Here is a 9717-nt window from a genome sequence, read left to right on the forward strand (position 1 = left end):
TATTGTTTCTCTCGCCACATTGTCTTGTACATATCTGAATTTAAATTGATAAATTTTCTGTGTTTCCAAATACACAGTTCATGTATCTCAATTTGTGGCACTGATGATATTTCTTAGGAGTTCCTCTGGACTGAAAACAGAACAATTCCTTCCTTGTATGAGCTATGCTTCCTCTGTTGGTGTTGCAAGCTCATATATTCTGACACAATTCACTGAAATATTTTTGCAGTTTTCCATCTGTGAACTTCTTTTGCATTTTTAATTGTGAACTGCTCCACATGTATTTATGATTCAGGTACCCATCCTTGCAGTGTTTCATATCTTTAACCAACTCCAGCATGTGAAAATTCTCACCAGGTCTTGGGGCTTTAGAGATTTTCTTGAACTGGAAAAAAACTACTTTGTCAATGGCAAGTTCCAATTTTTTTAGAGTGTTTTGCCCTAGATGCTCTCATGATTTAGCCAGATGCTAATGATTGAATTAACTGTAAAATTGAAAGATTTCTACAACTTATAATTCTATAAATTCCTCCACAAATTTCTGCAAATCTTTCTTCGGAGTCTATCTAAAAATCTCCTACATGTTTTATTTCTATGCGAAGTGTGAAGTACTTGAATTTTCTACTGCACTTTCACAGTTAGCCTTCTCTGCTTGAGCTATTGAAAACCATTAAAACATCAAGTAGTTCAAAACCACCTACTGTCAGCAAGAAGGCTGCTTTCTCTCTGTCTTCCTTTTGCTGGTGCCCATTGCTTGTAGTTCATTTTAAACTTCCTCTGGTTGTCCTCCACATTTCCCAAGGGGTTTAACTCTGTTGGGGCCTTGAACTACTTACTCCTTTGTTCTGTGAAGGGTGAAGCTCAATTGATTTTATTTCTATTCCAGTGTTTCATTCAGCAGCCACACAGGGAACAGGGAGATGGCTGATATCAACTGCACTTGGTGAGGGTATCCTTAAAGAACTTTTGAAGTCATCCTTCCTTCACAACATGTCACTTTCTTCCAATTATCACAAGCAAAAACATCCTGACTGAGGAGTTTCCCAGAAAGTGAATACTAGCAAGAAAGCAGACAGGACTAGAAGATAGGACTAGGAAAACTGTGGAGAAATTAGAACTGGTTTTAGCCTTCATAGAAATGCAAGCATCTAGCAAGAGAATCAAATGTAGCAGCTAATGAGCCTCAATAAATAGCACAGCTGTTATCCTTTTGATTATATTCCTCTTCCTCTTGTCTTGCTGGTGACCTGAGCAATGAAGAATCTTTGTGGAAGAAGAAAGCAATTCTATTTCAAGGTAAATAGTGATCTGAGCTGAATATGTTACTCTTCTGAGATATATTTTGTCATCCTATGTGATCAACAGTGGAGGAAATGAGCATATCTCAAAAGGAAGAAATAGTATCATTTTAAGCAAAAACATACAAAAACTCTGTGTGATCAGCATCATCTATTCCTTCTTCTAGAGCTTAGAAATTGCTATTTTGTCTCTAGAAAGAAATAGCTCCACACAACTGAAACATTTCCATTTGATGATGTTCAGTTTTCTATACTACTGTTGTAGAAGGAAAATATTTTGTTTTTTTTCAGTAATTAAAAAAAAAGGCAAGTGGCATATAGATATGGAAACAGCCAATGTTGTAACTAATAAGGTCACTAGAAGGGATATGAACACTTCTTGACTTTGTTTCTCTTTGTATATTCATTTAAGTATTCGCCACAATAGGAAGGTGCAGATGGTCCACCTACAAGCTGATGAAAAAGGTCCATGCCTAGCCTGCAAGGCTCTCCCTTTCATTAGATTAGTCAGAGTCTAGCTGAATCTAGTAAGTACCAGTTACTGTGAAGTAGTCTTCTTTTTTTTGTCTCCTTTTTTTTCCCTAAATATCCCTCCTTGATTAAAAAAGAAAGGAAAAGAAAAGAGGAGAGGAGAGGAGAGGAGTGGAGAGGAGAGAAGAGGAGAGGAGAGGAGAGGAGAGGAGAGGAGAGGAGAGGAGAGGAGAGGAGAGGAGAGGAGAGGAGAGGAGAGGAGAGGAGAGGAGAGGAGAGGAGAGGAGAGGAGAGGAGAGGAGAGGAGAGGAAAAGCAGCCAGGAAGATGCAACTTTTGAATGCACTATTTACTTTTAATCAAAATTTTATTATAAAATTATAAAATTATTATTGTTATATAAATATTGTTTAATTTAATATTTGATATTAATTAATTCATATTAAATATATAATTGTTATTTTATTATAAAATTATATTTTCCTTAAATGTAGTAAAGTTAGTTACTTTTAACAAAAGCTAAGATATTTTAGTGTTTTTTCACTCAGAAATATTTATTCCCCTTTCTTAATGAGTTGTAAGTCTAATATTCTACTTACAAAGTACAATTCTTCATTCAGAACTAAAAGGTTACTAGTTTTTTTCATTGACAGCAGCAGTGTTTTTTCACTGCCGTATGGTATTTCAGTTATGTGCTCTTACGATAGGATGGAAATAACTGTCAATATAATGACAAAAATGGCATTGTGAAGAGATAATCAATCTCTCATTTCTAGAGGAAATTAGTTTTGCATACTAGGCAGCTTTTAAAATGCTACACAAAAGGAGGTTGGATTTGCTTGCAAGGAATATGTACATGCGATCACCACCCACTTAATGTTCATTCCAGCAGAGGGCTGAATTCCTGTGCCAGCAACTGACCAGCGTACTTTGGATTCCAGGACATCATGAAACCCTGCTGTTGTTTTGATAGAAGAGAAGGAGGGATGAAATGAACTGGACGTTTCAGCTCTACTCTACCTCAACTTAAAACACAAGATGCTGTGAGTGTTGTTCTGCTGAACACTGATCAATGTGATTGTAGCTTTGAAGCTGGCTGTACATCATGCAGCAAAGATATCTTTGATTAATCCCCTCCTGGTTAGTTTAAGTGATAGAAAGCTCCCTGAGGACTCAGGCTTGCTCTCCTTCTTTGCAGAGATCAGAGACAAATAGTTTCTTCCTGCGTTATTCTTGTCTTGTGTAAAGAGGATTTGTACAGGGAAGTCCCCAGTGTAAACAGTATTGAAAAATTGTTCTAAAGGATTAAAGCTTCTCTAATGATCTGACCAAGGAGTGTGTCTTCTAGCAGCCTGCACTGAGGCACTGAGGTTTTGGCTTCAAGTTATGAGGCAATGCACTAGACATAAAATTTCAAGTGGATGTGAAAAACAGAAGCAATACACATCAGCATATTTATTAGAATTAAAAATGAATAACAGTTCTTCCCCTTTAAAGGAATGTAATTTGCCCAATAAATTATATACACTGGTCTAACATCTACTTTTTTCTCCTTTTTTTGCCTTGTGAATAAAAGGTAGTACTAGGAAAATAGATTTAGACAGAAATGCTGGAACTTGACTGAATTCTCAGATTTCCTATACTGTTACTTTAAACCTGATAGGGACACACTTTTCTCCCTAATTAGAATATTGTTCAATGTCACTTCTAATTCAATAAACAGGTATGTCCATATGACTGTCAAAATATAAAAATAAAAAAAAAAATCTACATCACACTGACTTTTCACCAACTTTATCCTATATGAATCTGTCTTCTTTCAAACAGTGCCAAAAAGACCAATTTTGCACCTTAAGTGAAACTTCAGTGAGGAATTCATGCTTACAGCATCTTTCAAATTCATTGCCTGTCTCTTACAAAATGCATATTCTGTTAACTGACGGACTAAGAAAAAGGTAGCACAATTTGATTTAATAGTCAGGATATCTATACAATAATTCTGTTTATTTTTTGAAGTGAAGCAACCAAAGGAGCCATAGAACGGTCACTTTTGCTTAAAATATAATCTGTGTCAAGATTTAATTCTACCTATGGCTCTTTTTTTATAGCAGGGAAACTGCACAGAAAAGAGATAAGAAGGCTCCACCAAAATATCACCTGAAAGAATTCTTGTTCTTCCATGGAAGAATCCAGAAATGAGACTTAAAAGGAAAAGTAAAACAATTGATACTTTTCTGTATAAACTGTGATTCTAATTGGAAAAAGTACTTTTTGTGTGCATACATGTGTGCACTGAGAGCAAATTGAAATGTCATGGATTAATTCACTTATTTTTTTCAGAGAACTTGACTGGATCATCTGGATGGTATTTGTCAGTGCTTCTTTGTTGCTGTGTGAATGAGAAGATGCTTCATACTTTCTGTGAAGCGAGACAGAAAATATCTACGTGCAATGCTGATAAAGGTTGGTTGTTAATGGATCAAAAACAATGTAGCTTTTAAATTTACCATTCAGCATCTACTGCGTAAGACAGAGGAGAAATAGATAACACTGATACCCTCATAATGGACTATCTGTTTAGTTTGAGTTTGTATAAGAACTATAGCAAGAAAGAGTTTTGGGTTTATATCTGCCCCAGCCATGCTATCCACCTATGGAGCGTATCTGATGGGTTACAGACCATATGTACTCTCCTGGCATCACTCCCTTCCCATCTCCACAAAACTGCTACCCTGCTCCTTCCAACTTCTTTTGGGCTTGTCTCACTCCTGTTCTGGCCTCAGCCCAACTTCACTGTTCAAGTGGCTGCCACTCTCACCTGGATATCCATTCAAATTCATTTCTGTAAACAGGTGAACTCTCAAAGCTGGCACTAATAGAAGTAATTTCACTTTTCTACTCAACACAGTTATCTTGTTTCAGTTCAATGTTTTGTCAGGCTTATAGCCTGAATCTGTCTCAAAGCTGTCCTACTCTCAGTCTGCCTACCAATCCTAAATAATCTAAATGATCCTAAATGGTAAAGATGAGTCTTTAGCACTTTCACCCCTTGCCTGGGTTGTGTACCTGTCCTTCCAGTGCCCTTCCCATGGACCATATATTATTTCCAGTCACATCTTCCATTGTCCTTGCTGATCATGTTGCCTTCGTTCAGGTTGGCTATTAGGAAAAAAATTCTTCTCAGAAATAGTAGTGATTTATTGGAAAAGGCTGCCAGAGATGTGGTGAAGTCACCATACCTGGAGGTGGTCAAGAAAAGAGGCAGATGTCTCACTAAATGACATGGTCTAGAGCAGTCACAAGCATGGGTTGATGGTTGGGCTAGATGATCTTATTGGTCTTTCCAACCTCAACAATTCTGTGATTCTATGGTTTATTTCCTCTACCCTGATTTCCCCACTGGATAAGTACAGGGATAAGTGACACTGCTTCTGGGTGCAGCTCCTGGGGGCCCCACACCAGGGTCTGCCATGTTCCTATCTAGACACAAGCAATGCAGTGTTCACCACAGTGAATCAGCTGTGACTACAGCATAGTTCTATTGTTTTATGTTTCCAAACTTCACATTCTTTTATATGAAATAAGAACAATGCCAACACAGCCCCATTTCATCAAGGCACTTAAGCATATATTAGTCATCTATATTTATACTCAGCAGATGTTTTACTTTAATTCTCACGGAGGTCAGCATATAAGAGAATATTTAAATGCTTACCATAATGGAATTAGGATGAAGCATCTGTGTTTGAGAAGAAAATCAGCCTGCTGTGCAAAAAGCAAAAGAAATCTGAAGGTATAAAAATATCAAATTTGTTCTTTTAAACAGCACCTTGTTGCAGCTGAATATCAGCACACAAGAAAAAAGTAATAGTTGCATACTTTTCTAAATTTGGAATATTCTGTACATTTGTTTTATTAGATACATTTCTTGGTCAGCTGAAATGATCCCCATAAAGTTTTCAGTAACCTTTCCCATTTTTTACTTCCTTTTTTGTCACATTTAATAAACAATCAAGGAAGAGAAAGCCAAAAATCCAGAAGCTCTCAAGAAAGTGATCACGGATCTCGCATCTTCACGGATTCTCCAGTTACTGCTAAAATAGCTCACTGAAGATGATGTGTTATGCTTCCTTTCCATTTTTCTTTGGCAGTCCTCAAAACACATCACATATGTGACCTCCCTTGTCCTATCTTTGTCCTCAAACATTAATTAGTTTATGCTTTGTGACTAGCTCCTGCCAACTAATATCTCTGAAGTTAATCATGTCACTTGGGACATGTGTATAAGCTTAGATTCTATGTAATAGTACTAATTATAAAATGAGATGTAAGGTTATTTGACTACATAATTGTATTGTTTTGGGAGGGTACAGAAAAGCAAGGTAAGTTTTCAGATGTTGCTGGTGAGAGGAAAAGTTTGAGTGTAAAGTGCTGCTCACCAGTTCATTAACACCTTTATTTGTCTTTCTTCACTATTCCTTTCCCTCTTCCATAGCAATATCCTACGGCAATGGTAAAAGCTACAGTTGATGCCAGTGAAACCAGTGGGAATTCTGATAAAGTTAACTCTGAATGTTTTAGCAATAAAGCATGGTGTTTGTTACTGCTATGAGGCTCTGAAGTGATCTTCAGTTAGGACAGTGGTATAAATACAGATAAACAGTTTGAAACTTTACCTGCAGCACTGATAGCGTCCTTCTCACTTTTTATTTATACCAGTAATCTTAAAAATAAGGCCACTATAAAACAAAAGTATTCACTACTATTTCAAAAAAGAGATGATATGAATTTTTTTCAAATGCCCAGTAGATTTTAACTTAGAAGAGATGAAATTTCTGGTTAAGAAAAGGAAGGATTAACTAATATAGAAGCTGAAACTATATTTAAAATTAAAAGATGATTGTCTCATAGAGTAGGATAGGATAGCTGCATTTTGCAAATTATATAACGTGCTACTGGAAGTAAATAACTGCCAGAAAACATGCTTTGATCATAAAAAATGATTACCAAGGAGGATAAAGGTACATGGTGGTACAAGAATAATCCTGTCTTTCATAGCACACCCATTGCAGTACGTGTGGATAACAGAACAGCTGTCTCAACAACTAACACTCTCAGCATATGACAGCATAAAAGCTGGTGCCAATGTCAATCATTCCTCCTGATGCTAAATCTTCTGATGCTAGATCTTTAGCAGAAGAGTGATAAAACCAAACTGTATTCATCTGCAAGTGGTGGTGCAAGCCTGGCAGAGCCCCACTTGCAGTCCTGTAGCCAGTGGCAGGAAGCAAGCCTGAAGTTTGCTTCAAGTGTCTGTCACCTGATGTGTGAAGTAACAGGATTTCATCAGCATGATCCCCTTGCCCACATTTTAAGGGGGCAGTTCAGCAATTTAAATCAGGGACTGATTATGTAATTATACCTAAATATTTTTCTGAATATATGCAGTGAAAATGTGATTTTTGTCTAGGAGATTGGTTGGCTTAGCACTTCCTCCTGCAAGCCTGTTTGAATTTGGAGTAGACAGAATTTCTTGGAAACTGCTGTGCTTCAATATGCTGTTATTTGTCAAAGTTAAATTCATCAAAAACTTCATTACTGTGTAGTCTGAAACTACTATCACAACTAGGAGTCGTGTATGCACTTTTTGGCATTGTTAATGAACAGAGAAACTATCTCCCATCCTTCCTGTGCTACAAAGATCATGCAGACTATGTTCCTCGAGGCAGAATGCTTCGAAAAACCCATCACTGCCACTGTTCTGCTGTATGACTTTGATAGAAGATTCACGATGTGATGGGAGCCAATCTGCTAGCTGCCGTTAAAGCCATTATTTGGTTTTCTATCTATTTGTAAAATAACTTCCTTTAAAGTAGTAATTTTGTCTCTTTGTACATAGACTGAATTGAAACTATGGTTTTGAGTTAACAGCTAAGCAAATACATGGGGAGTTTTCTTCTTCGAATAAGCTAAAATTGTTATATATTCTATTCCATCTAGTTAAGTAGATATAGCAAAATAAATTATTATTTTTGCAACAGCTTGGCAGGCCTTTCTTGTATTTTATGCTAAGTCTTCCCCCAACCCCCCCCTACTCTTTATCTGAATTCTACGTATCTTATTTGTCTGCACAAGTAAACTGTGTAACAGCAGATAATTGTTTTCTTTTCCATATGAAGGAAAATACTGTGGAAATGGTATAATAGTGAACTCAAATCTCCACAGAGTTCTACACACTGTACTTAGTGTCTATGTTTTTTCTACTTTAAATATGCATGAATTCAGTCTCATAGATGTTTCTGATGTGAAAACAGCTAGATCTGAAACATCCTACAAGCACCTAAATGTAACATACGAACAAAAATGGTTTCAGAGGAAATACTCTTGGAGCTTGTGTCTGTACTGTATAATGCTTGTTTTGATGTTTTCCTTGGCTATTCTGTATTTTCAAGTCCTAAAGACATGTGAAAAGAAAAAAGATATTGATGGGGGAAGGGAGAGAGAAAAAGAAGGGGGGGGGGGGGGGGGGTTCTCTGGTGTCCTTGAAATGGAAAGCAGTTGGGTAAAAATAGGGTTTTTAGGAGAGATTTATCGCATTCAGCTTTAGCTCTGTGAAGGTTAAACTTCTCCATTATCTGTGATGAGAATCGGCAATAGACAACCATCCATGACAAATATCCCTGAAAGTTTCTGCCTCTCTCTTTTGGCTATTGGAGAAGCCTGTTGACAGCCTTGGTCTAGGCTCCTGATTTTTTTATATCTAAAGTTTGGATAAATTAAATCTATCCATGGCCATCATAATAAATGTCACAATAATCTTTATTTATTATAATAATTCCTTCAGCGTGGGGAAGATCATAGTAGATCAATTTTTCTGTATTTGATTAACAGTCCTTTATTCAATGTTATATTTTACCTTGAGCACGAAGTTGTCTCTACAAATGTAAACCAAAATAAAACTACAAATATGCCTCCATATAAAAGAAATTTCAGTATTTCAAATTCCTCATGCTTCATATGAGATACGATACTCATCACTTTGAAAATCAAATTGTACCAATTCTAACAGATGTTTGCAAGGAAAATAAAAAGTGGCACTGGGTAAATAAAAGGGTTAAAGAGAAAATGAGACTTAAAATATTCCTGGAGAGACCTATAGAGTAATAACAACTAATAACTTGAGTTCTCTGTTTGTAAGCAAGCCCTACCTACAAACATATTTCATAGAAGAACATTCATAATATTTTGATGACAAAGTAATTCCCACCTTAACCTACAAGAGTAACACTCCCTAGAGGCATTAGTGTTGTTCTGTCTGCATGTTTTATGGGTTCTGAATCCAAATGAAAAATTGCATTTACCCTTTCTTTCAGAATAAGGAAAGCAGAGAGGCAGGAAGGGTCTGAGTTTTGAAATAAATATTGATTAAAAAAAGAAAAAAGTGTTGTCATTCAAGAAACTTCAGTACTATCATTCAAGAATAACAATCTTGTCTATTCTAAATATATGAATATTTGTTTTAGATCCACAAAATCCTTTGGAATAATTATTGTACAGAAACTTGTGGCTTTGCCATAGAATGTTTTAAGTGCCAGCAGTATCCTTTTTACAGTTACCCCTTTATTTATTGCTGTGTCAGAAGGGCATAGGTCAGGAAAGACAATATGAAGTAGTCTGTTCACTAGCAAAACACTGACACTTTAGAGGCTATATTTTAATTTCTCCACAAATTGGTCCTGAGTCAAGAATGCACTTTAGCAAACTCCTATCGTTATGCACTGAATATGACCTAGGATATATGCATCCCTGGACTGAATCCAGAGACGAATGCTTTGTCATTAATGTACTGATACACACATTTTTACTATTTCCTCTAATTTCCCTAGAAGACAGGGATTCACACCATGCTACTACAGAGTCTGTAATTCAGATAATCAGAGGACTAACAC

General features: G+C 36.4%; 1 long non-coding RNA gene across 1 annotated transcript; it reads left to right on the plus strand.

Annotated features, from left to right (window-relative positions):
• Nucleotides 1-1249: 1249 nt before the first annotated feature.
• On the plus strand, nucleotides 1250-6393 carry LOC149917572 (uncharacterized). The gene is made up of 5 exons (XR_016467545.1): nucleotides 1250-1296; nucleotides 1711-1825; nucleotides 2658-2811; nucleotides 4109-4231; nucleotides 5785-6393. It is a non-coding gene; the product is annotated as an uncharacterized LOC149917572 (long non-coding RNA).
• The last annotated feature ends 3324 nt before the right edge of the window (nucleotides 6394-9717 follow it).

Source organism: Phasianus colchicus, chromosome 6, assembly GCF_987193195.1.
Source record: "Phasianus colchicus chromosome 6, bPhaCol1.hap1.1, whole genome shotgun sequence".
NCBI classification, from domain to species: domain Eukaryota; kingdom Metazoa; phylum Chordata; class Aves; order Galliformes; family Phasianidae; genus Phasianus; species Phasianus colchicus.